The 27,636-nt window shown below is 43.5% G+C and overlaps 1 protein-coding gene across 1 annotated transcript in view; it reads right to left on the bottom strand.

Annotated features, from left to right (window-relative positions):
- LOC146347379 (cadherin-9-like) overlaps positions 1 to 25,942 on the bottom strand; it is a 203,916-nt gene extending 177,974 nt beyond the window's left edge. Inside the window, exon 1 of the mRNA XM_084850555.1 lies at positions 25,762 to 25,942. The gene's annotated coding sequence lies outside the window, so the exon portion shown is untranslated. The remainder of the gene's footprint in view (positions 1 to 25,761) is intronic.
- Between the last annotated feature and the right edge of the window lie 1,694 nt (positions 25,943 to 27,636).

Here is a 27,636-nt window from a genome sequence, read left to right as displayed (position 1 = left end):
CTTAATGTGTCTTTTGCCCCAGGGTCTGGTAGGTGAATATCAAGAGTCTAGTAAAAAAAGAAGCATGAATTCTGCCCATCTATAACATATCAAACCACAAAAGAGTAAATTGTGTGCACAAACTGTAACCCAGAGAAATTTAACAGAATTATTATTGCTTTTAAAAACTGAACATTTAGCAACATTCACATTTCTACACATCCTGCCAGTAATTCTATGCACAGCAGTAATGTGTGACTCCACCCAAAAAGAGACTCAGAGAATGCAACCCTGTGCACTTTTACTTACTTGGAAGTGTCCCATCGAGTTTAGTGGAGCTTACTGCCTTGTAAGTGTGCATAAGAGTGCAACCTCAGTTAATATATCATGAGTAGGGATGTGGGAGAAATTCAAGATAGACTAAAATGAGCTTGGATTTCTAAGAATCTGACCTGTGGAATCCTCTGTGGACTGAGCCCCTCAGGCAGGGCAGAGTCCGTGGACTTTCAGATTGTTCTTTTAGTTTCCCGACATTTACGCATATGTATTCGTTGGAAAATATGCACGTTTCTGCTGAGACAGGTAAATATATATGGCAAAAAGTTGAATGGAATGGGGGACAATATGCTAAGTTTTACATACTAAGGTAAGTTATGTAAATTGCTGCAAACCCTCTTATGGAATTATTTGCGTATTTTTCTTCATAATGAAAAAGCATTCCAATCTGTCTTTGAGCAGATGATGGAACAAAAGGCTCCTGATAATCCATGAAACATAGATGGAGTGAATTTTACACAAGCTGTACAACCCTAATTGTGGGTTGCCTCTAGGGATGGCAAACAAGCAATTTAATTGCCAAGATTCTCTGAAAACCAGTTTGAAGCTCATCTCACCTTGCTTCCCATTTTTGTATATTTTTCATTTTGGTTGAATGGGGAAAGTGTGCATTTCAAGCAGGAAAAATGTGCTTCTTTAAGAGAGCATACAAAAAAATGTGCAGTGCCCCCCGCCGAGTAAAGTGTAAAAATGCACTTTTTTTAGCGTGAATGTGCGTCTCTGGTAATTTCAAAGAACTCTCTTGCTGTCTTGCTTGTGTTCGGGGTTCTGATATAGCATGGTCACATGACTTGCAAACATTAATGAAATTCTCGTACATCCCTATTCAGATTTGAAGGTTATTTAAGGTGACCAATGTCTACATTTAGTGAAACCAGAAACTAAGCAACACCTTCCCCCTTTACAATTCTCTTATCAAAACCATGTTTAAATGAAGCTGACATCAGAAGTCTTGAGGCAGTAGGGATGACTGCTTCATCGATGGCAGGTATGCAGTGTACTGACTTTAAAACAAATGAAGTTAGAAAGATGGCATGATGGGAAATCAAAGTACAGCAGAATAACGATGAAGACAAATAGTTGAGAAGATGCTAATGGGAATGATACAAGGTCAACCAAGCTCTGATGGATCTCCAGGCTGACTTCAGGTCATATATCGACTGCATGTGTTGAGACATAAATGAACAGAGTAGGAATGAATGCTGAAGTAGACTTCTCAAAGGGCCATAAAGGTCAAAATAAAATCTCCAATTCGACTTCTATATATTTTAATTGTAGAACTTTGTTTTAAGATGAATTCTTATCAGCATCTGCAGGGGGACAATATATTAGTATTTCGGGGCTTTGCCATTGTTTTGTGTGTAATACATTAATGGATTATGGGGCTTTGAGCTTGATTAATGTTGTTGTTGTTCCCTGGAATGGCTTTGGTCCTTCTGTCTAAGGTCCAGAGCATATATTACAATTACTAAAGGGATGCTGCTGAACATGTTATTTATCCTTGGTGAGTTATATGCATGATCATACACACATATTCTCTCTCTCTCTCTCTCTCTCTCACACACACACACACACACACACACACACACGGACATAAGTAGAGCCATGCTGGATCAGACCAAAGGTCCATCTAGTCCAGCATTCTGTTCACACAGTAGCAAGCCAGCTGTCAATGGGAAACCCACAATGAACCCAAAGAGTTCAACAAAACCCTCCCATCCATGTTTCCCAGCAACTGGTGTGCATAGCCATTTATGCCTCTGATACTGGAGGTAGCATGTTGTCATCAGGACTAGTAGTCATTGATAGCTGTCTCCTCCAGGAATTTGTCTAACCTGCTTTTAAAGCCATCCAATGTAGTGGCCATCACTACATCTTGAGCTAGTGAATTCTATAGTGTAACTATGTGCTGTGGGAAGAAGTGCTTCCTTTTATCTGTACTGAATCTTCTCCCAACAATCAGCTTCATGGGATAACCCCAATGGGTTCTAGTATTTTGAGAGGGTGAAAAAATGTCTCCCTGTCCACGTTCTCCACACCATGCATAATTTTGTAGACGTCTATCATGTCTCCCCTTAGCCTCCTTTTTTCCAAGCTAAACAATCCCAGCTATTATAACCTTTCCTGATAGGGTAGATGGTCTAGCCCCTTGATCATTTTAGAGATATTTGCTGTATGGACACAGTCATGATATTGTAAGACTCTCTGCCTCCATTTGAAGTTTCCAGTGGGTGAGTGGGGATTCGCAGTACAATGGCAATGCCCATTAGGTAAGTACCATAGGGTGGTGGAGATAATTCACCATAGGATGCAATTTTCACCAGCTCTGGCCCTTGTCATCTCTTTTCTTCTGCCCTCCTCCTGTTTCTTACATTCACTCTGACTCTTTCACAAACTCCTCTGTAACCTAGGTCTCCACTCTAACTTGCTGCAGCCCACATCATGTCCCCCCACCCCCACAGTGGTATCTGACATCTCTACATTAGCCTGCTTGTCTTACAGCTGGGTTTGGGATCACCTGCTGCTTTTTCCTCCACAGCATGTGATGAGAGGAAGGGGGTGGATGCAACCATGGTGACTAATCCTTTTTCCAAGATTTTCAGGGAAATTATCAGCTGTGGATGCCTTTAGCTAAGTTCCTCCATGTAATGATGATGTTTTTAGCTCAGTTTCCCTGGATTGCATGGAAACATGCACAGCCCTAACCATCTTAAAAGGCAACATATCCTAATCAAAGCCAGCAAGGTATTTGCTTCCGAGAAAGTATCTATTCAGTCTTACTCATTTTTACACATGGAGAACAATCCTGAGGTTGTTCCTGAGGCCCAATGGAAATATCTGTTGTGGAACCACCACTGTATCCCAAGCCCTGGCTGAACACAAATGGCCAGGGCAGGAGGTGGGGGGATGATTCTTGCTGTGTGTGTGTTGTTGTTTTTTATGACTGATCTCCATGTGTTTTCCCCTGCCTCCCATTGATTAAAATGGGAGGGAAAATACCTCCACTGGCCTGAGGCTGGCATACTTTGGGGGCAACACTGGGGAATGGAGGGGCTTTGGATCCAATGGATCCAAAGCTACCACCACCATGCCTTCATAGCATTCCATTTGGGGCCTTCTGCGGGCTACCACTGGTGAGAACACTACTGGTGGTAGTCTTTCACCCACAAAGCTTTCTGTAGGTGTAACTGGGGCTGTGGGATGGATGGACACCCCCCCCCCTTTTACTGGCAGAGCTCCTTTCTGCTGACACAGGAAGACCTCCATGGCATCCTAACCCCTTCCAGCCAGAGGATCTGGGGATTAGGATTACCTGTTTCTTTTAGATTTCTTCCATGATATGTGGATCTAATATTAGTAGTAATAGCACATTTTATTTCTTTAGTTATATGCTACAGAAAAACCAAAACAAGATCCAAAACCAGTAACTGCATGCATATACAGTATGTGTGTGTGTGTGTGTGTGTGTGTGTATGTACACCCTGTATACACTATATTGAGTTCTGGGGAAATGAAACGGGACAGTGAAATTGGAATGCGAAGGCTTCCAGGCCTCTTGTCCTATTAACAACATTGGGAATATTATGGAGTTCAGAATGGGACAACCTTAAACAGGCCCAAGTCAGCTCATCTATTATGACAGATAACTGGAAGAACAATAGCTCTCAGATGATGCAGTGAAATCCTTTGAAGAAAATAGCTCTCTTGGTTGTTTTTCAGAGATTTAAACTTTCCCCTAATGCTGAATCACAGTGAATGCATTTTTTTTAAATTGGGCACACTTTTGTGTTACATGGGCCTCTTACAGAAGAGGGGACACTCATAAGCTGCTGAAACAGAAAGGAACACCTGTGAGGTCATACCTCTTTCTGATGCATGTTATTTTGTAGTAGGATAAAAATATGGTCAGCTGGAAACTGCATTTCACATTCCTCAGTTCCGCAGTTCATACTGTTGCTCTTCTAATAATATCTGATTATTCATGAGCAGCCACCTGCACAAGCAGGCTTCTTCTCAGTTCATTTGCTTGTCTGTCTCTGTGGGTCTGTTTTCATGAAGGCTGAGCCATGTAAAGCTTTAGAGCCTCTGTCCGACAGTTGCACAATCTCTGACCCACAATGCCAAATGCAGACCATCAGCAATGTATGTAAGTCTGTCAGGGGCTCAATAAATTTCCTGATTTTGCTGTCTTCCTGGAGCTGTAATTTTTTTAAAGAGGGGAGTCCACAAGGTATAGTTGGTGAGCTGAATTTGACTTGTGCAGGACTCTCTATGTCAAAAGAAGGTCAGCCAATTGCCCAAGGTGATACATTCTCCAACAGGTAGGGTTTAGACTAGTGCTGTGCTAAAAATTTATCCCATATTTTTTTCAGCCATTCTCATTCAATTTGAGAGAAAAGAACTAGATTCTGAAAATAAATTCAAAGAATATGAAAATTGTGGAAAATTATCATAGACTGGGTTCTGGGTTCTTTGGATGTGGCCAAAGAGTCTGCATGAATATCCTGTTTTTAGTTGTACAATCATCTCTCCAGCAGCCTGTAGTATCCTCAGCTTCTCACACTTCAATTAAAGCACAGGGGGAAACATCATGAAGCAAAAAAAAACATAGGGTTTTTTTTCAGATCAGGAAGTGCAGACAGCCAGGGACGTTAGAGAGCCATGGAGGGATGTGTAATAGAAAGAAAACACATGCAAACAACATCCTTCTCTGCTTCACAATGATTAGGTGAGCTAAAAAATACCACAAAAATAAATTATGAAACACCTTGAAAATGAGGTAAAAGAATGGAAACTTCTTTCATGGGGGAAGAAAACTTTCTGGACACTGGAATACAGTTTTTGGCAGAGCACTAACTCCACCTCTTCCCTGGAGCTAGAGTCAACACTGTCTCCCTCGCACCTGCATTGTGGTGAATGCAAAATGGGGGCCAGGCTGCCAACACAATTGATGCTGTCGTCACTTACTGTGGCAGCACACCAAAAACAACAACAAAACAAATCCTTAGAAAAAAAAGAGAGAAGCTGTGCTGCCAATTGGAAACCCTACCTGTGAGAAACTGTGGAGAATTTCTCCTCCCCCTGGAGACATTTAGTGACATTGTCACCCCAATTGATCTGCCCACAAATATGGTGGAGAATTTCAAGAGGCCATTTGCACATACCTCTAGTTTAGAAAGAATAAGCTTCTCATCATTCTTATGCACACCTTGATTAGATTTTGACTACATCTACTACCATCGCAGGGGCTCCACAGCCATAGCTGCAAGGGGAAAATGCAGCAGGATGTTGTTCAGGTATTGCATGAACAGAAGTGTCCTAACAAGTTTGCCATATTGGCTTTTCTCTATTACCTTGCCATTGCTTTTTTGGTTGTGTGAATGTGTGTTTGCAGTAAAGGAATTGAATTCATTTTCTGGGAGCCACTGCCAAAGGAAGTTAAGCGGGTGGCTACCAGGAAGTGGGCCTTTTCTGCTGTGGCACCCTGGTTGTGGAATGAGCTCCCTAGAGAGGTTTGCCTGGTGCCTACGTTGTACTCTTTCCAGCACCAGATGAAGATATTTTTATTTTCCCAGAAATTTTAGCATTCTAGTCCTTTAGCTCTGCTGTTTTAAATGTGTTACTGTATTTTAAATGTCTGCATTGCTGCTAGTTTTTATGCTGGATGCACTTTTATACTGTAGTTTTAATGCTTTTATGTTTTATATTGTTTTTATGCTGTAATTGTGGTGTTAATTTTCATGAACCTCTCAGAGAGCTCTAGCTATTGGGCAGTATAGAAATGTAATACATAACATACATACATACATGCATGCATATGTACATACATACTATGACTGCAAATTTTATATTTGTCGTCATGGATATTGTGTGGATGTGAATAGTGGAGAGGAGTTTATGGCATTAAAACAACCCACATAGTTATGGGAGCATAACATGAAAAGGGAAGAATGGATCATGGGGGTTTTAATGTTTGCGCAGGGAATCCATAACACAATCTCCAAATTATTTAGTTGTGCGGCTTACTTATAAGTAGGGATGTAAGAAAGTCACTTACCTTTTTGACGGGGTGATTTGCGCTGGGGGGGGGGAGGCACTCTGCACCTCCCCCCGAAATCCTAACCTGGCCGGCTCTGCTCTGCGGACATTCTGCGGAGCCGCCGGCCAGGGCTGCCCGCAGCCGGACATCCGGCCGCTGGGCAGCCTGCAGGCAAAAAAAAACAGCGTACGCAAATGGCAGCGGCTATGGCGGCCGCCATTTGTGTTCCCTTTTTTTCGCTGTTTTAGCCTACGTAAATATTTACGTAAGCTATTATGGCAAAAAAAAAAAGGGGAACGCAAATAGCGTAGTGGGCACCATTTGCATTCCTTTTTTTCCGCCATTTTAGCCTACATAAATATTTAAGTAAGCTATTACGGCCAAAAAAAAAGGAACGCAAATAGCCCACTATGCTATTTGTGTTCCCCCTTTTTTTGCCCTAGTAGCTTACGTAAATAATTACGTAGGCTAAAACAGTGAAAAAAAGGGAATGCAAATGGCGGCCGCCGTTGTTGTTGTTCAGTCGTTCAGTCATGTCCAACTCTTCGTGACCCCATGGACCATAGCACGCCAGGCCTTTCTGTCCTGTGCTCTCTCCCGGAGCATGCTCAAGTCCATATTCATTGCATCAGTGATGCTATCTAGCCATCTCATCCTCTGCTGTCCCCTTCTCCTTTTGCCTTCAGTCTTTCCCAGCATCAGGGTCTTTTCCAGAGAGTTTTCTCTTCGTATTAGGTGGCCAAAATATTTGAGCTTCAGCTTCAGTATCTGTCCTTCCAATGAGCACTCAGGGTTGATTTCCTTCAGGATTGACTGATTTGACCTCCTTGTAGTCCAGGGGACTCGTAAGAGTCTTCCCCAGCACCACAGTTCGAAAGCAACAATTCTTCTGCGCTCGGCCTTCCTTATAGGCCAGCTCTCACAGCCATACGTTACTATTGGGAAAACCATAGCTTTGATTATGTGGACCTTTGTCGGCAAGGTGATGTCTCTGCTTCTTACTATGCTGTCTAGGTTTGCCATAGCTTTCCTCCCAAGGAGCAAGCGTCTTTTAATTTCATGGCTACAGTCACCGTCTGTGGTGATCTTGGAGGCCAAGAAAATAAAATCTGTCACTGCCTCCATTTCTTCCCCTTCCATATGCCAGGAAGTGATGGGGCCAGATGCCATGATCTTAGTTTTTTTAATGTTGAGTTTCAAACCAGCTTTTGCACTCTCCTCTTTCACCCTCAACAAGAGGCTCTTGAGATCCTCTTCACTTTCTGCCATTAGGGTGCTATCATCTTCATCTCCCGGCCATCTTAATTCCAACCTGTGATTCATCCAACCCGGCGTTTCTCATGATGTACTCTGCATATATGTTAAATAAGCAGGGTGACAATATGCAGCCTTGTCGTACTCCTTTCCCAATTTTGAACCAATCGGTTGTTCCATGTCTGGTTCTTACTGTTGCTTCTTGACCCTCGTACAGGTTTCTCAGAAGACAGGTAAGGTGGTCTGGTACCCCCATCTCTTTCACAATTTGCCACAGTTTGTTGTGATCCACAAAATCAAAGGCTTTAGCATAGTCAATGAAACAGAAATAGACCTTTTTCTGGAATTCTCTTGCTTTCTCCATGATCCAGCGAAAGTTGGCGATTTGATCGCTAGTTCCTCTGCCTCTTCGAAACCCAGCTTGTACTTCCAGTAGTTCTTGGTTCACATACTGCTGATAGGGATGGACGAAAGTCCCTTACCTGGTCCTGCAGCTTTTTTTGGTGGGGGGGAGGCGCTCCGTTTCTCCCCCCGAAATACTTGGTGGGTGGGGAGGCGCCCCATCCCTCCCCAGCGAAATTCTGGCTGGGGGGGAGGCGCCCCATCCTTCCCCGCCGAAATTCTGGCCAGAGGGGAGCACCCTGCCTCTCCAGCTGTGAAAGAAAAAACTAAAGTAAAAACCCCCCAAAAAACGTGATCAGCTACGTAAAGATTTACGTAGCCTATCAAGGCTAGATTTTCAAATAGCGTTGCCCTTATTTTTGCCGTAGTCTACGTAAATCTTTACGTAAGCTACCTGTGCCCAAATAAGGAGCGCAAATAGCGACGCCCATGGGCGCCGCCATTTGCGTACGCGCTTCTTCTTCTTTTTTTTTTAAGTCAGCCGTGCTAGGCTACGTAAAGATTTACGTAGTCTATCATGGCTGACTTTGAAAATCTAGCCATGATAGGCTATGTAAATCTGTACGTAGCCTATCACGTTTTTGTTTTTGTTTTTACTTTGTAATGGCAGTGGCAGCAGCCGGTTGGAAGACCGGCCGCCGCCACAGCAATGCCGTTGAACCGCCACCGGGACCCGCCGCCGAGAGGGACATTTGCATGAGGTAAGTCCCATCCGGGGGGGCGGGGGAGTGTCGGAGAATTCCCCCACCAATTTCGGGGGGGCGAATGCGTTGGCATTCGGCCTCCTGGAGATTCGTGGAGAAATTCTCTGACATCCCAACTGCTGAAGCCTAGCTTGTAGGATTTTGAGGATAACCTTGCTGGCATGTGAAATGAGCACAATTGTACAGTAGTTTGAACACTCTTTGGCATTGCCCTTCTTTGGAATTGGAATGTAAACTGACCTTTTCCAGTCTTGCGGCCATTGTTGAGGGTTCCAAATTTGTTGGCATATTGAATGCAGCACATTAACAGCATCATCTTTTAGGATTTTAAATACCTCAGCTGGAATACTGTCATCTCTGCTAGCTTTGTTGTTAGTCATGCTTCCTAAGGCCCACTTGACTTCACTCTCTAGGATGTCCAGCTCAAGTTCTGTGACCTCACTATCATGGCTATCAGGGACATTCAGATCTTTCCTGTATAGTTCTTCTGTGCATTCTTGCCACCTCTTCTTAATCTCATCTGCTTCTGTTAGGTCCCTGCCTTCTTTGTCCTTTATCATGCTCGTCTTTGCACAAAACGTTCCCTTGAGATCTCCAATTTTCTTGAAGAGATCTCTAGTCTTTCCCATTCTGTTGTTTTCTTCCATTTCTTTTCATTGTTCATTTAAAAAGGCCTTCTTGTCTCTCCTTGCTGTTCTCTGGAACTCTGCATTCAGTTAGATATATCTTCCCCTTTCTCCCTTGCTTTTCACTTCCCTTCTTTCCTCAGCTACTTGTAAAGCCTCATCAGACAGCCACTTTGCTTTCTTGCATTTCTTTTTCTTTGGGATAGATTGAGTTGCTGCCTCCTGAACAATGTGACAGACCTCCGTCCATAGTTCCTCAGGCACTCTGTCTATCAGGTCTAATCCCTGAAATCTATTCCTCACCTCCACTGTATATTCATCAGGGATATGATTTAGGTCATACCTGAAATGTTTAGTGGTTTTCCCTATGTTCTTCGATTTAAGCTGAAATTTTGCAACAAGGAGCTCATGATCTGAGATACAGTCAGCTCCAGGTCTTGTTTTTACTGACTCTATATAGCTTCTCCGTCTTTGGCTGCAAAGGACATAATCAATCTGATTTCGATATTGACCATCTGGTGATGTCCATGTGTAGAGTCGTCTCTTGTGCTGTTGGAAAAGAGTGTTTGCTATGATCAGCGTGTTCTCTTGGCAAAACTCTATTAGCCTTTGTCCTGCTTCATTTTGTACGCCAAGGCCATGCTTGCCTGTTATCCCGGTGATTTCTGGACTTCCTACTTTAGCATTCCAATCCCCTATGATGAAGAGGACATCTTTTTTTGGTGTTAGTTCTAGAAGGTGTTGTAGGTCTTCATAGAACCGATCAACCTCAGCTTCTTTGGCCTCAGTGGTTGGGGCATAGACTTGAATTACTGTGATGTTGAATGGTTTGCCTTGGATTCGTATTGAGATCATTCTATCGTTTTTTTGTATGCCAGTACTGCTTTCCCCACACTTTCATTGACTATGAGTGCTACTCCATTTCTTCTAAGGGATTCTTGCCCACAGTAGAAGATATAATGGTCACCTGAATTAAATTTACCCATGCTTGTCCATTTTAGTTTGCTGATTCCCAAGATGTCGATATTCAATCTTGCCATCTCATGTTTGACCACCTTCAGCTTACCTTGATTCATTGATCTGATATTCCAGGTTCCTCAACAATATTGTTCTTTACAGCATCGGATTTTCTTTTCACCACCAGACCCATCCACAGCTGAGTGTCCTTTCAGCTTTGGCCCAGCCGCTTCACTCTTTCTGGCACTACTTGTCAATACCCTCTGCTCTTCCCCAGTGGTATATTGGACACCTTCCGACCTGAGGGGCTCATCTTCCGGCATCATATCTTTTAGCCTTGTGATACGTTCCATGGGGTTTTCTTCGCGAGAATTCTGGAGTGGGTTGCCATTTCCTTCTCCAGTGGACCACATTTTGTCAGAACTCTCTGCCATGACCTGTCCATCTTGGGTGGCCCTGCACGGCATAGCTTATGGCTTCACTGAGTTATGCAAACCCCTTCGCCACAACAAGGCAGTGATCCATGAAGTGGGGCAGCCGCCGTAGCCGCTGCCATTTGCGTACGCTGTTTGTTTGTTTTTAGCTTGCCGTGATAGGCTACATAAATACTTACATAGCCTATCACAGCCTCTGCAGGGATGCAAATGGTGTCCCTGCATTAGCCATGATAGGCTACGTAATTATTTATGTAGCCTAGCACGGCTATAATGAAGAAGCGAATGGCGGCCACAGACGCAGCTGCCATTCACAAAGCAGCGTGAACGGCACCGGGTAAGTGTCCCGTTTCACACACCTTTCACGGGGGGACCAGGGGGCTTGGTTCTGCCATGGATTTTGGGGGGCTGAATGCACTGGCATTTGGCCTCACTGAGATCCGTGGCGCAATTCTCTGACATCCCTACTTATAAGCGCTGAACTCCCTTTCTTTACTTGTTCTCTTTTGTCATTCCTAGATATAAGCTCTATCTTCAATCTTATACTATCCTTCTAATGAAGGAAGTACTACTGCTATGTAACACTAAGAAAGAAAGAAAGAAAGAAAGAAAGAAAGAAAGAAAGAAAGAACGCACACATTTTGCTAGGCCACGGATGGCTGTGCCAAATTTTCATGAAGTTTGATATTCTATGCAAAAAGTAGGATTTTGAGGAGTGCGAGCACATGCTTGAAACTAACCTCCTACTTTAGAGGTTCTGAAAAGAAAAATTAAGCATGCCTGTTCGCAGCACTGATATGCTGCTGCTCCCACTCCATTTTTAAGGTTTCTTGTGATTGTAAACCTATCAGAAATCATGTAATGAGCAAGTTGTGGTGGTGCCCCATACAAATTGGCCTATGTATTGATATGACTGAGGTCAAACTATTCCCTTCCTGTGCCTGGCAGACACAGCCATGAGCCATCTCAGTAGGTGGCTGTCTAGAGCAGCAATGTGTGGTGGGACACTTTTCACTGCACTGGATAAAGGGAAAGAGTTTACATTTACCCTGCATTTCCAGCACTCCATTCATGGTTCTGTTTCTTAGGACCAGTGGGGTGCAAGTAGTGAAAGACAGGCAGATTAAGAGAAATTTCCTTGTCTGTGTTGTGGAATGTTTTTGCCTCTTCCTGCCATAGAAGGGAAGAAAAGTCAGTTAACAGCACATGGATAAGACAATTCTGAGACAGAAAAAACATGAAGGGAAATGCAGTGGACTGCATCTAAGGTAAACGTTGACAAATAGCCTTGCATACTACATTGGGGGTGGCTAGCTATCAATTCCACCTCTGTGCATGTGTGTGAGGTGGGGAGAGTGAAGGACTACCCTACAAAAGCTTTAGAGAAAGCATAAACATCAGTTCATGTTTTTCACTACAGTGTTCTTTCAATTAATGCACTCAATGACAGCCTTTTGTTCAAGAAGAAGTTTTATCCATCCACCCACATTAGCAGTTTATAGTCATATCTGTGTATATAGGATTTATTGTTGTTACATTAATTTTTATCCTGTCCTCATCTTCTGAATCATATGCCACTTGCCACATGGAGAGTAAAGCAAGAACAAATAAAATAAATTAGCCATACTTCCAGGGTTTTAGAGCACAGGGCAACATGAATGTCACTTTTATTTTCATTTGTGAACACTAATAAAGCAATCAGGCACATTTGCGTTTCATTGATTGACACAGAATGACAGGATGCATTATTCATGAGTAGGAAATGTAAGCTTGTTGGCTGTTTGTTAACCTGTGCAATTGATTTCAATTCTCAAAACGAACAGAAATGCATATTTGTTGTTTATCACTGATAGAAATGCCAGAAAGTCTGGTGGCATACTTAATGAGGAATGCTTTTCCCTTTCAACATAAATATGTTACTTATATTTCTTTCTCATTCAAGTGTGTCTGTTAATTATACAGATGCATATATCTATACATCTGTATCTTTAACAATTTAAATATAGATAGCTCCCAACATTATTATGTCTTATTCTCCCTCCCAATGTTTCAGCAATAGTGTAGTGTGACCAAGGAATACAATTCAGGATGGGGACAATCAAAGAGCAGACTTGACTCTCAATGAATATTCAAATGAATAGGTGACCAAGGGGGAAAGGCAGGTATACCTCCTATCTTAGTGATGTCCATGGCTGCCCCTTTTGCTGTCATCCAAATAATCAAAAGGTTTTAATTCATTGCAATGTGCTTAAGGCCAATGTGGTGCCCAGCCACCTCTGTGACTTGACTTGAGACCCCATGGAGGGTTAGCATGTTTTTCCCTGTCCTGAAGCTCCTCCAGGGTTGGGATGGTGATGGAGCCAGTCTGGCAGTTGTTCCTCACCACCACAAACTAGATGGTATGTTTACAAGGAGAGGAAAGAAAAGAAAGTAAAGTCAAGTATGGGCTTTTCTCCCTTTTCTCAACCAGAATGCATTTCCTGTGTTGGGGAAGGGATATTCCTTACCTCCTCCTCGGGATCTGGGGGCTGTGCTTGATTTGGGTAATAGGAGGTAGGGGTAGCTTTGGAAAAGGAGTCCTGGATAAGGATGGGTGAGAATTTTGTTTGGTTCATATTTGGATAAGAACTTACCAACATCCACAAATGTATTCATGAACATAGTAGAAATAACTTGAGTTTTAAAATATTTGAATGTGGGAGAAACCAAAACTGACAGATTTGTCCATCCAGGCAGAGGGCTTTGAGTGCTTAGCTCTTAAAAGTAGGAATGTATGAGAATTTCATTTCTGTTCACAAATCATGGAGACATGTTCAATTTGTAACCCTGAATGCAAACAGGTGTCCTTTTTTTAAAAAAAGAAATGTCTGCAATTACTCAAATTTGCAATTGTGTTTGGAAAATGCATAATTTCACACTTCACTCAATGGGGAGGAAGTGCACACTTTTCTGTTCAAAATGTGCACTTTCCCCATTCAAATGAGCCAAAAAACAGGTTGAAAACAAAAACAGGAGCAAGCTAGAATGAGCTTCAACGTGGATTACAGAGAATTTTGGCAAGCTCAAAAATCACTGGCTCTCTCATCTCTATTGGCTAACAGCTATATAGTAGGCAGTTATATCATGGCCCTCTTCATGCTGTACCAATTGAATGTGACTTGTGCAGATGATGAGAATTTTGTTTTGGTTCATATTTTATTAAAAAAATATAAAATTTTATTTAAAAAATTCACATTTTTTTCATACACAGGTTGGAAAGAACCTGAGGTGTTTGTTTGTTTTTTAAATGAATATGGGAAAAAGCAAAACTGACGGATTTTGCCATTCCTCATCCTGGATCTGGACCTTGTTCTGCTGGAGGCAATGTCATGGAGGCAATGTTTCATCACTTGCTTGTCCAAAATGGGTAGACCTTTTGGTAGAAAATTAATTATAAACTTTAAGGAGAAAAGAGTTAGATCTTTGTGCTCACTGCCATGTTTCTGCCCAGTAGAACCCCATATTGTGGTAGGGATGTACGGAATGTGTAAAATCCACTCCGTCTGTGTTTCACGGATTGTCAGGTGCCTTTTGTTCTATCTTCCACCAACAGACGGATATGATTTTTTTCTTTTTTTGTCATGTGGAAAAATACATAAATAATTACGTAAGTATTTTATGTAATTATGTATTTATAAGTATATAAGTAAATTACATAATTTACCTTAGTATGTAACGTTTAGCGTATTGTCCCACATTCCATTCAATGTTTCCTCAGCAGAAACTTACGTATTTACCTATGAATTTATAGGTGTAAATTTTGGGAAAGTAAAAATTCATCTGAAAGTCCACAGACTCCATGCAGCCTATGGGGGTTGCTCCGCAGCAGATTCCACCGGTCAGATTCTTAGAAATCTGAGCTCATTTTAGTCTGTCTCAAATTTCTCCAGCATCCCTATATTGTGGCTCAGGAATGCTATATTCCCTGGAGCCTCTATGTTCCCTCTCTGTGGATGCCTTACCATGGCCGAGAAATGCTTGATCTCCCTTCCTTTCAGTTTTATTCTGAGGATTTTGTCTCCCTTTCTCTCTTCATTTTAGCAGACTAAAAATAGGCAATGGTCCCTTCCCTCTCTCACATCATTCCTGATCTTTCAGTCCACTGTGCTCCACTAGCCCTCCCCTCTGCCTGCCTTCTCTCTCTCTCTCTCTCTCTCATCTAGACACACCTGCACATCTGCTATGGACTCTTGGTAGCTTCTTTGCTCTGCTTCTCTTCCCTTCTTCCCCCTTCCCAGATAGCCTTCTGTAACATGACTGATTTTGTATCTTACTGCTTTCTGGGTTAAGTCAGCTCAGCTTTCCCTTTCCAGGGACCTTAGGGGGTTACTCCACTATCTAGAGCAAAGGCTCTAAGTCAGGGTTTGGCAACTGAGTGCCCTCCAGATGTTTGGTATTGCAACTTCCATTAGCCCGTCAGCATTGCCAATAGTCAAGGATTATGGGAGCTGAAGTCCAAAAATACCTAGAGGACATGGGGTAGACTACCTTTGTCCTAGGTTATCTGCATTGTGCTCCTGTTCATTTTGCTCTTGTGCTTCGAAAGAAATTGAAGCTGTATTTCTTTTTTTCCTTGTTTTAGCCTGTGTGGTTTTTTTTCTTTGTTTCAAATGTATCAAACACAAGTGACCGGGAGGAGAAAGTTTAAATCTTTCCTACTCACATGTGGTAGTCCCAGTCTGGATTTGGTTCCTGTGCACTTACTTGTAAGTAAAAATATAACGAAAGGCTAAACTGACTGCTACATGTTTAATATATCATGTAGGTTGGCTTTCATTATGACCTGGGAAGGAGTCAGCAAATGGACTGGCAGTTAATGTCTTACTCTCTAGTTTCTTGTGGTCTCAAACAGAGGGAAGAGGGTTGGCAAACACCATTTGTTGTCATCCTCCTCCCAGTCTCTCCAGCTCAGGAGAGAGCTTCAGTAGCCTCCATTTTGGTCTCTCCCCTTCTATTTGTAATTCCTTTGTCATGTCTACTTCTCTCCCCTGCCTCCTGCTTTCCTTACTCACAAATAGCTGAAGGTTTGGGGGAGAGAGTGTAAGCATCCTAGTCCCCTTTGTAATGGAAGCATTTCCATCCAGCTTCTTGCCTTCTTCAGCTTGTGTGACCCAATGGTCACTGATGTTCATTTTCTGTGAGTCCATTGGCTCACACTTCTCTCCCAGGTCATTCTCCCAGGGCCTGGTCCCCCAGTCTCACTTATTTTCTTTTGTCACTGGTTTTATATCATTCTGTAGAAATCCTTCCAGCTTCTACTGTTAACAGTAGACCCCCCCTCATGCCAGACACCAAAGGAAGTAATATGGGCTGGGTTTTAAGTTTTTAGGGTGGCTATTGCTCCTTTTGCACATTACTGTCTCAAGCCCCTATTCCACACCCTGAGTCAGCAATCCATATAACTGTCTATGCAACAGAAAAACTGATTTCATATTTACAAGTCTGATTATCAGAGCAAATGCTTTCGTTCAAATATGGGATGAGAATAATAAGAATCCAATGCAGTCATGTGTAATTGATTAATTGGGGCAGAATGTAGATGACAGCGCTCATTCTAACCCAACTAGGCATGTATAAGTATGTGTGATGATTACAGCTAAATCAGGGTAAAAATCTTACTATGCAGCTCTGTTGGGCAATGAAACTGCCAGTGCAGCAAGCCAGGGCAATGGAGAAATATTCCTTCTCCCTCCCTCCCTCCCTCCCTCCCTCCCTCCCTCCCTCCCTCCCTCAAAGTGAGGGCAATGGGAGGACTAAGTTTGCCCTCTATGATGTCATCATGTAGGTAACCAAATCTGGTGACCTATGTAATGCTGTGATATCATCTTTTTCACCACATGATCCCTAATTGGTTGGGATCACACAGTAAACAGCCACTTTCATTTATTTATTTTTGACTTGCTAGAGCAAGAGCAGTTCATGGGGGAAATGGCTATAAACAGGGATATATAGATATCGATACAGATGGAAAGATTGGTTCCATGGGGCCTCTTCAAGAAAGCATGTTTCATATTAAAACTGAACCCCACAATTGTGGCACAGCACTACAAAATGCACCCATTTTGCATCATTTATGAAACTCTTGTGAGTGTCTGAAACATTGGGTCAGCAGCCCAGTGGTAGAGCATATATTCAAATCCTGGAATCTCTCCAGAGTCTAGTTAAAACTCAGGGAGCAGGGCTGGAAGAAGACCTTTTCCTGAGACTTTGAAGAGTTTCAGTTAGTCAGAGTAGATAGTACTACTGGGCTTGACAGACCAATAATCTGAGTCAATAGAAGATAGTTCATAGATATATCCTCTGAGCCTGTAAGTGAACCTGAGCATGTAAATGAATCAATACCTTGATTCAGGTATTGCCTTTTTCCTTTCTTTAGCAAATGGTTGCAGTTTGGAATCTATTTCTTGAAGACTTGCTCTTTTGATTTCTTTCTCCTCTTCCTTTTGGCAATGCCAAACACTCTCACATTCATTGGAAGTAATTTTGAGTAGGAAGAGCCATGAGCCTCGATAGCTCAATCAAACCTCCATGTTCAGAGCCAGCATATACCACTGAATACCAGATGCTTGGTAAAGGGCTGTTGCCTTCATGCCCTGACGGTGAGCTTGCCAGAAGCATTTGGCTGGCTGCTGTTGGAACTTAGAAACAAAATACTGAAGACAGGAACCTTTGATGTGGAGATTCTTATGGTTTTATTCACATCTCTTTCTACTTGAAGTGATTTCCATGTAGGAAAAGCATAAAGTTTAACGCAGCCCTTTGTTCCATCCACCAGGCTGCTTTGTCTGCCTGGAAGTACAGCCCGCTTCTTTGTATCCATTAGTCCAACTCTTTTTAAAAATCACTTCAGCTACAAAGCCTCTTCTACTTACTCCATGCCACTTGCTACAGCTCTGATTATTCCATGCCACCTGCTAATCTGTACTACCTTGGCATCCTTTTAAAGACAGGCCTACTCTCTTCGCCTTTGTTCTGTCCATGGTACACTTTAAGCTCCTTGGGAAAGGGGTGCAAGGCCATGCTGGTGCCATGTAGCCAGCCCATGTTTTCTGTGGGGTGGGGAGAAGGATTTGGGAAAGCATATACAGTACTTATATTCCCAGTTCACCACCATCTACTTGCAATCCTAGACTTCCTAGGGGGAGAAGGAAAACCTTAGCAGTTCTTCCTAGAATCAGAGAATCAGATCAGAATGGTCCCTGGCTTCAGCCTTTTCTCTAAGATGCCAGTTTTCAAACTCTGTTCCAGGTTAATTCTGGGATCTATGAGAAGCATATTAAGAGTTTCTTAATGAGAAGATCAGTAATGGCAGGCAAATCTCCCTAAAGGTAGCATATCCACTGTTACCAATTTGCCAGGTGTACTCTACAGGCTGCTCCTTGGGCCAAACTAAATATTACATGCAAACGTGTATATCTCTGTACCTTAATGCCTCCTTTAAAAATAAATATCTGGTAAGCTGTTTCAAGAAAGGGCAAAACTGAGAGGAGAGGAGTGGTTGAGGGAGGGGGTTGTTCTATGTATATTGCATGTTGTATGTTGTATGCTTGCTTCTGCAACCCTGCAGTACTTACTAAACATGTCCATTTGTAAAGACACTGGTTATTATAAGAGTTCCCCCTAAGGGCCTATCTACATGGCAAGCCTATATTGGTGTTATACCAATTAACTGACATGTGGTTTGATCACGTAGCAGTGCATTCTGTTAAAGATCCCTAGCTCATTCACAGAACTACAATTCCCTTGGGAGAGGAAATGTCTATGAAGCCTATTTAAATCTGTGGTGCAGATATGCGCTGTGTCTCCAGTGCTACCCAGAACGTCCCACTTCTTGGGGAACAGGGTGAATGGGACATTAAACAGCCAACACTGCAGCAAAATTTTGCTCACAACTTGGTATTTGTTTAAAAAATGGTGACATAAGCCCAGATGTTGCTAAAATACTGGTTATACCAGAGTTCTATATGCACAGATTTCTGAGTCATATCCCTTTGCTTTCTTTTCTATTCCCCTTTTGCAGAAATCTGGGCTTTAGTTTCTTTTTTAAAAATGACTTCTCCATAAAGCTGTCTTGTGAACATAAAATGTACTCCGGCTCCACTCAGATATCATTATTCATGATCAAATATTTGTGTGTCTCTAGACAACATTTGCACAGAGCACCTGCTGTAAGTCACACAACTTCAAAAGAAACTCTTGGATTGGTAGATAAATTGTCTCTATGTGGGTTTCTGTACTCCATCACTACAGTTCTTCTTTCTGTGTTTCTTCCGTTGTGCACATTTTTATAAATGTCAGGTTGGTATTACTGCATCTCCCTTCTGCTTATTAGTAGGGATGTACGAAAATCACTTCTCTGTTCACGGATTATGTTTATGGTGGGGGGGGGGAGGCGTTCTGTCCCTCCCCCCGGAATCCTGGATCGGGGGGAGGCGCTCCGTTCCTCCCCCACGGAATCCTCCTTGGCCAGCTGTGCTCCGCGGCGGCTCCGCAGAGGAGCCGGCCAGGCCCAGCCAGGCTAGAGCCGTCCACAGCCGGATTCCCGGCCGTGGAGGGCTCTGGGGAAAAAAAAACAATGTGTGCGCAAATGGCGGCGGCTACGGCCGCCGCCATTTGCATTCCTTATTTTTGTAGGGGTGGACAAAAGTCACCTGTCGTCGAAGCTTGTTCGCGGTGGGGGGGAGGCACTTCGTTGCTCCCCCCGCAAAGTTCAGGCCGGGGGGGAGGCTTCCCGCGTTCCTTATTTGTTCGCCGTAGTCTACGTAAACATTTACGTAGACTACAGTGACCAAATAAGGAATGGGAATGGCGGCTCTCTATGGGGGCTGTCATTATCCGTACGCGCATTTATTTTTTTTAAGTCGCCCGTGATAGGCTACGTGACGATTTACGTAGCCTATCATGGCTGACTTTGCAGATCTAGCCATGATAGGCTACGTTAATCGTCACGTAGCCTATCACGGGGGCGTTTTTTTTTTTTTTTTTTTATTGCAATGGCGGTGGCGGTGGCGGCAGCCGGTCAAAAGACCGGCTGCCGCCCCCTCCCCGCACAAACACCCGCCAAACCGCCAGCCAGACCCGCCGCTGGAAGGGACATTCGGCAAAGGTAAGTCCCGTCCCGGGGGGAGGGGTGCGGGGGGCGGGGGGGCGGAGAATTTCTCCCCGAAACTTGTTTGGGGGGCCGAACACGTTGGCGCTCGGCCCCCCGAACTTTCGGGGAGAAATTCTCCGCCATCCCTATATTTTTAACGTCTTAATCTACGTAAATATTTATGTAGACTAAGATGTCGAAAATAAGGGGAACGCAAATAGCGTAGATGCTACGCTATTTGCGTTCCCCTTATTTTCGCCGTCTTAGTCTACATAATTATTTACGTAGACTAAGATGGCCCAAAATAAGGAACGCAAATGGCGGTGGCCGTAGCCACCGCCAATTGCGTACGCCTTCTTTTTTTCTTTTTTTCTTTTACCCAGTCGTTTTAGGCTACGTAAGTTTTTACATAGCCCAAAACGTCTGGGTTAAAAAAAAAAAAAGGCGTACGCAAACGGCGGCGGCCATAGCCGCCGCCCTTTGTGTATGCCTATTTTTTTTTTTTTTTTACCCAGACGTTTTAGGCTACGTAAAAACTTACGTAGCCTATCGTGGGTGTAAAAAAACCCAAACAAACCTGCAAATGGTGGCAGCGGCAGCTGGTCAGAAGACCAGCCGCTGCAGCCGCCACCACCTGGAAGATCCGCCCCAGGTAAGTCTCGTCCCAGGAGGATCCGCGGGGGGATGGCAGGCCGTTCTGCCATAGATTTTGGGGGGCCGAATTCACTGGCATTCAGCCTCCCCGAGATCCGTGGTGGAATTCTCTGCCATCCCTACTTATTAGATCCTGATTTTATGTTCGCTCCAATTCCCTGCACTGTCCCCATGCTCTGGGATAATTCTAGGGATGGCGAAGAATTCCGCCACGGTTTTCAGTGAATGCACTGGCATTCGGCCCACTGAAATCCATGGTGGAATGGCCTGCTGCCCCCGCCCCCCCCCGCGGATTCCCCCCGGAACGAGGTTTACCTGCGGCAGATGTTCCGGACAGCGGTGGCTCCAGCGGTGGTGGCTGGTCTTTCGACCGGCTGCCGCAGCCACCATTTGCATCCTGATCTTTGCCGTGATAGGCTATGTAAGTATTTACGTAGCCTATCACGGCAAGCCAATAATAATAATAATTTAAAAAACGGCGTATGCAAATGATGGCGGCTATGGCGGCCGCCATTTGCGTTCCCTATTTTTCGCCGTTTTAGTCTACATAAACATTTACGTGGGCTATTACGGCGAAAAAGAAGGGGAATGCAAATAGCGTAGTGGGCGCTATTTGTGTTCCTTTTTTTTCCTGCCATTTCAGCCTACGTAAATATTTACATAAGCTATTACGGCAGGAAAAAAAGGAACGCAAATAGTGCCCACTACACTATTTGCGTTCCCCTTCTTTTTTGCCGTAATAGCCTACGTAAATGTTTACGTAGACTAAAACGGTGAAAAATAGGGAACGCAAATGGCGGCTGCCATAGCCGCTGCCATTTCCGTAGGCCATTTGTGTTTTTTTTTTTAATTGGCTTGCCGTGATAGGCTACGTAAATACTTACGTAGCCTATCATGACAGCCTGGGTGAAGGCAAATGGCAGCCGCTACGGTGGCCACCGTTTGCGTCCACAGCAGCCTGTCCACGGCTGGAAATCCAGCTGCGGACGGCCCTGGCTGGCTGCTCCACGGAGGTGCCGCGGAGTGGAGCCAGCCGAGCAGGATTCCGGAGGGGAGGACCGGATCGCCTCCCCCCCCCGTCAAGGATTCTGGGGGGAGGGATGGAGTGCCTTCCCCCACCGCGAAAAATTCCGCGAAAAGGTAAGTGAGTTTCGCACATCTCTAGATAATTCTAACACCCTTCTTTTAGTGCACGTCTAACCAAGTTTCATTTCCAATGAGATGTTGCCAGTTCACAAGAACACTTGGGGGGAGGGCACGGGTGGGGAAAGATCATGGTCTAGCCAGGCATCTCTGAAAACAGATGCCATGTCTTTCAATATATTGTAGAAGACCTTTCAAGGGTCATGTCATACCAGGTTGCTGATACAACATTTTAAAGAAAATTTAACAGTGTAATGCTATTCACGTTTAGGCAGAAATAAGTAGATCTGTGCTCAGTAACACTTACTCCCTTATAAGTGTGTTTAGGACTGCACTATTAATTAATCACCACCAGTCTTTCATATCCTGGACAAACTGATCTTCAGTGGAAATTTTATACTGTAGTATTTACTGTTGTATCCATAACCAACAGCTTCAGGAGCTAAAATGCCATTGCTTGGTAACCTTGAGGAACCATTCACATTTCAAAGATTTGTCAGGTTATTTGAGGATATGGCATTAAGTACATGGTTTGATTTATTGTAGTGCAGTAGATGATAGGAACAATATGAAATGTGGGCCACCAAATTCCAGGTTCAAATCTCACCTCTGCCATAATCTCACTAGATTGTCTTAGGCAAGCCACTCTATTCTCAGCCTAAGTTTCCCACCTACATGGGAATAGAATATTGCAGTACATCCTTATCTAAGAATTACTTACAATTTATGCGAAGGGATTTAATGCACTATATATTAATTTATTTTCAGAAAATATAATTCAGAAGGGGAGCAGACTAAACACTATTACATGACCAACAGTACTAGCATTTAAGAAGCAATTTTTATCTCTACCATCAAGCACGACCTAAACTTCATCAGAGGAGTAGAGGATGCAACAGACAATTCCATGGGAGAGGAAGCCCAACAAATAAATACACCACTAAAATGCTGGTAAAGTTAGGGAAAAAACAATATTTATGATCAAATTACTGTTCTTAACTGGTAAAACCTGAGCATCAAAAGGCAGGACTATCTGATCAAAATCCCTTTGGACAATGTTTGTAAATTTCATTTTCCTATGCTCAGCATCAGTTTTGGTGCTATTACCATTTGTGGCTATAAAACTAGCATTATGTGAACTGGATAGGCCACCCAAGGTATCACTCTTACCTGTTTCAGTACACTACCTCACATAATGTACAATATTTTACATAATAATAGTACATTTTATAAATAAGATGCTTTCAAATATGGCTTAGAATAGGCTAAAAGGGATATTGGATCTTGCAAGAGATGGGAAGACATGATCCTACTGAGTACCTGCCAGGTCACTGCTTCTAGGTGGTTGAGTGACCAGTACTCAAAATCTCTACTAGATTTTGCTATAATTCCTTCCTTCCTTCCTTCCTTCCTTCCTTCCTTCCTTCCTTCCTCTCTCTCTCTCTCTCTCTCTCTCTCTGATCTAATTTATGTTTGCCTTCTCCCCTCCCTGAGTACCCAATTAAGTTTGTTACATTCCTTTTGGAAACTTCGTCAGGTTGACAAGGGTGTCCACACCCCTGAAAACTAGCTGTTATGTTATCCTGAAATCACTGGCATTTCATTGCTTACTCATAATGATCAATGAAGGTGGTAAGAAATAAACTTTCTGCCTTGGGCGGGGGGGGGGAGGCTAAAACACAACTATGTAGGACTTCTTTTGCCTTTATTTTGTCACCCAAATTCTCCTTAAATTTGTGCAATCCAGCATCTCTTGCACACGTAATACAGCACTACAGATTATTCTGCTGACACTTCTACTGTGCAAGTCCAGATTTGCCACCTCATTTCAAAAAATGTAACTGAAGAAGGGAGAAAAAGAAATAAGCCCTGCATCACCCTATTTTTATACAACATTGCTGCATCGCACTACTGTGTTCTGCCTTGGGTAAAGATAAGACTGCTTATTCTACCTTTGATGGACTTGATGCTGCTTTTATGCTCAACTGACTATAGGGTATGCCTGCCTGCCTGCTTCTGTGTAAAATTTCATAATATTGGTAATAAAACTTGACAATATTTCTTGGCAATAACTTGTTCAGTCCCATCCTTGAATCAAGTCAGTTGACTGTACCCATGTCACATACACGTACTAGTGCATATCTGAATGTGGTTATTTCCCAGAATCATTATAAAATTGCTCCTTTATGGGAGTAAGAGCATACCACCCCCATCACCCCTGATGTAACTCAATAGGATATCACCCTGATCCTGAGAAGGTGATCTACACATGGAAGCAGGAAACTGCCCATGCATCAGGAACCCCCAGTATAAATCAGATGCTCATAATAATGAGGAAGTAGTCTAGTATATTCAATGGGATGTTCACTCATGTGCATTGTCATCTACATGTGGATAGGGATGTGCATTCAAATGCGCATCCCACAAGTAACATAGTGTGTATCTAAAACATTTGCATTTGGATGCACATCTAATTTACACTGGTGGTCCTTAGTACAAGTGTGGAAGCCTGTTTTGGCCGGGGGAGTGGATACACTAGATTTACATGTACACGAATACTTAACAGTCTTGAAATGCCTTCCAAAATTCACCACACTTGCCAAGGAGTAATAATGAGCAAATATCATTAAAATCATGATAGCTTAACAATTGTGCAGAGTTGAAGAAAGGTATTCAACAATTCAGCATAAATTATGCTGCTCCTCCCTCTCCCAAGCTATGGAATGAAGAACTGGAATGATGATATTATGTGTGGAATAGCTTTGGGGCAGGATCCTGCCCCACCCCAACCCTCAACTTTATCAGTAGTCAGGTTATTGTTCAAACTAGTGTGAATGAGAATTACTCCAACCAAGCTCCTTGTCCATTTCTGTCCTGAGCCGTTATTTAAAACTGCCTGCCAGAGGATGAATGACTACAGTACACAGACTGCCCATACAATTGCAGAGGATATTGATTTCCTTTACAGTTCGCATTCATCATTCCTAGTCCAAAACCTGGATGTTCTGTGAAATTGGAGTATTGCCACCATGTAGTTTCTTGAATGTGTAATTGAAAAAAAAGAAGGGGGGGAGTGGTGACAGGAGAATCGTCAGGCTCTTAAAAGCATCTATTCTGACTAGGATATCTTCATGCCTCCCTGCCTCTTTTCAACTGTTTTTCTGCTCAGAAATTGCAAGGTAACCTAGGACGAGATTGTGGTCTGGCGCATGGGTAAGTATTCTTCCACCACCATCACATTTGCTGACTTTGTACTTAATGTAGACATCCTCATCTTACAAGCAGAAAACCTGCAGAAGAGCTCTGTGTTGCTTGAAAGCCTGAACCATGGCCAGCAATGCAAGCTGCACTGATAAAACGTGTGTGTGTGTGTGTGGGGGGGCTTTTATATTCTCTGAGACCAACATAACAGACACTTCAAGCCAGATCAGCTGTATTTCAGTGTTCTCCCTTGGCTCCAACAGTGCATGAAACACAGATTTTCCTTTTTTGCCCTTTGAAATGCATCCATCTGCCATACACATTAATAATTCCAATCCACTCCTTGTTTACCCTGTTTCTTCAGCTCTACATAGATCCTGACCAAAACATCTTTATTTTATTTTATTTTTTAGAAAATCAAAATAGTACAGGCTTGCACTGAGCAGGGATTTCAAGCTTGTTCCCTGGGGAGGAGAGCAAATGTTCTCCATGCAGAACTATTGAAATAAAGTGTGTGAATTAAGCTGAAATAAAGTGTGGGAATTAAGGTGAAGTCAAATAACCTGCTGTGCTGAAAAACTACTCTAGAGCAAGGATGAATAACACAGCACCTTTCCTGTTTGCTAACTTATTAGCAAATGGACCCCATGCATATTTCTTCAGGAGGGAGGGGGGATGGGAACACACCTTTCAAGTCTGAGTTCAACTTTTCAGAAATGTATTGCAATCGTCTGTTTTCCGTCTACTTCACATTTCTCACCCTTACACCTTGATTTCTCTCCCCGACCCCATGCAGAAAACAGAGAGATGAGGATAAAAAACATGATAGCCAGAAATACAGCCTCTAAAATTCCTTGAAGTCTGTTTGCGAATCCAAGGCTAACAGAAGAAAATCACTCACCTTCTCCTTCCCCAGGGAAAGTGACTGCTGTGGCTTTGCTTAGTGCTCTGTTGTCCACGGCTGCTCTGTCTGGTGGTGCCTTCAGCCTTCTTCCTCTCCTCTGCCTGTTACAGTTCGCTCCAGTGCTGCCTGTACTCAGAGCTTCCTCTCCTGCTCGCTCTCTCTTTCTCTCTCCCTCTGCATCACTTTTGACTTCGGCAACTGGGAAACCGAAGCCAAAGCAAAAAGGTACCCTCTATCTGATTGGTTTCCATTCAGAACCCCTGATTTGTAAGAAGCAAGCGTCCCTCACCGATGAAGAGCTATCGCAGCAGCTGCTGATGAAGCTGCAGTCAGTCGCTCAATGTGAGGAGGTTTGAGGAATGAGGGGGGAAAGTGTGGAGAGAGAAATGTGAGTGTTGGTGTGGGGTGGGTGGCAGCTTTGGCTGTTCCCAGCACACACAGTGATTTGCAAGTGAATGAAGGAGGAGGGCACAGAGAGGAGAGCTTTGACAAGGACACTTATACTCAAAAGTAGCTCTCTGCTTGAAGTCTCACTCACCAAGTCCCATTTAATCTGTTCAGCCCTCCTCCTCTCCCCGCCCCGAGAAGCATTCATGTCTGCAGCCTGTAAATCAGATGGACATCATTTTTTTATTATTATTATTATCCTGCCTGGTCCCCTTTCATTGTAATTCAATGCCAACTGGAAACTCAGGATTGCTCTATAAGGCAGGATTGCCCTGCGCAACCAGTGTGTCAAAAGACCTCCAAATTTAATGAAAAGAAAGATAAAGTTGCTCATTCACCTTTGTTCCCTCCACCCCAAAATATCCTTTTTAAAAAGGCATTAGTTTCAAAAACATTAACACTGACTTCTGAGACAAAACTATCATCTGCTCCAAAATGCACACACAAGGTCAAGTTATTGGGTTGGTTCTTACAGTGATCACTGGTGGTGGTCAGTTGTCCTGTTCAACAGCCCCATTGTTTCATTTGTATGGCATCTAAACATGGAAGATCCAACAAGTATGACCTGTACTGCTTAGCTGCTTTCCAGATTTACTGCAGGGCATCTGGAAGGCTCAGAGTCAGAGGTGGGACAGTTTATCATACTGAATGGGATGGGCACAGTCCTGTTCTCCCCACCACAAGTGCCTGTTAAGTTCATCAGAAATGGCCCATTAAGAATGTTTTGCACAACTACAGAATGTCATTGTCTTTTTTTAATAGAATTGTCACTCAGCCAACTGAAGGTCAATCAAATACCTGTCTGGCATGGGGCCTTAATTTATCTTTTCTAGTAGTCAAAGTGGTGGTGGTGGGAGAGGATGGAAATTAGAGATGGCAGAGAATTCCGCCATGGATCTCAGTGAGGCCAAATGCCAGTGCATTCGCCCCCCCAAAATCCGTGGTGGAATGAAGCCCCCCCGCCCCACCACCCCGCTAAAGGTGCGTGAAATGCAGCACCTACCTGGTGCCGTTCACACTGCTTTGGGAATGTCGGCTGCATCTGCGGCCATTCGCTTCATGATTTTTTGCCATGATAGGCTACGTAAATACTTACATAGCCTATCAAGGCTAACGCAAGGATGCCATTTGCATCCCTGCGGAGGCCGTGATAGGCTACATAAATATTTACATAGCCTATCACAGGGAAAAAAAGGGAACACAAATGGTGGCCGCCGTAGCTGCCGCCATTTGCATTCCCTTTTTTTCACCATTATAGCCTACGTAAATATTTACGTAGCCTATCATGGCGAAAAAAAGGGATGCAAACGGCGGTGGCTACAGCGGCCGCCATTTGCGTCCCTGCGCAGCCCAGCAGCGGCCGGATGTTGCTGCAGGCGGCCCTGGCCGGCAGCTCTGCAGTGTCGCCACAGAAAGGAGCCGTCT

Source organism: Heloderma suspectum, chromosome 4, assembly GCF_057233095.1.
Source record: "Heloderma suspectum isolate Gila_16-S chromosome 4, 16-S_ref, whole genome shotgun sequence".
Taxonomy (NCBI): Eukaryota; Metazoa; Chordata; class Lepidosauria; order Squamata; family Helodermatidae; genus Heloderma; species Heloderma suspectum.
This window is presented reverse-complemented; position numbering and strand designations above follow the sequence as displayed.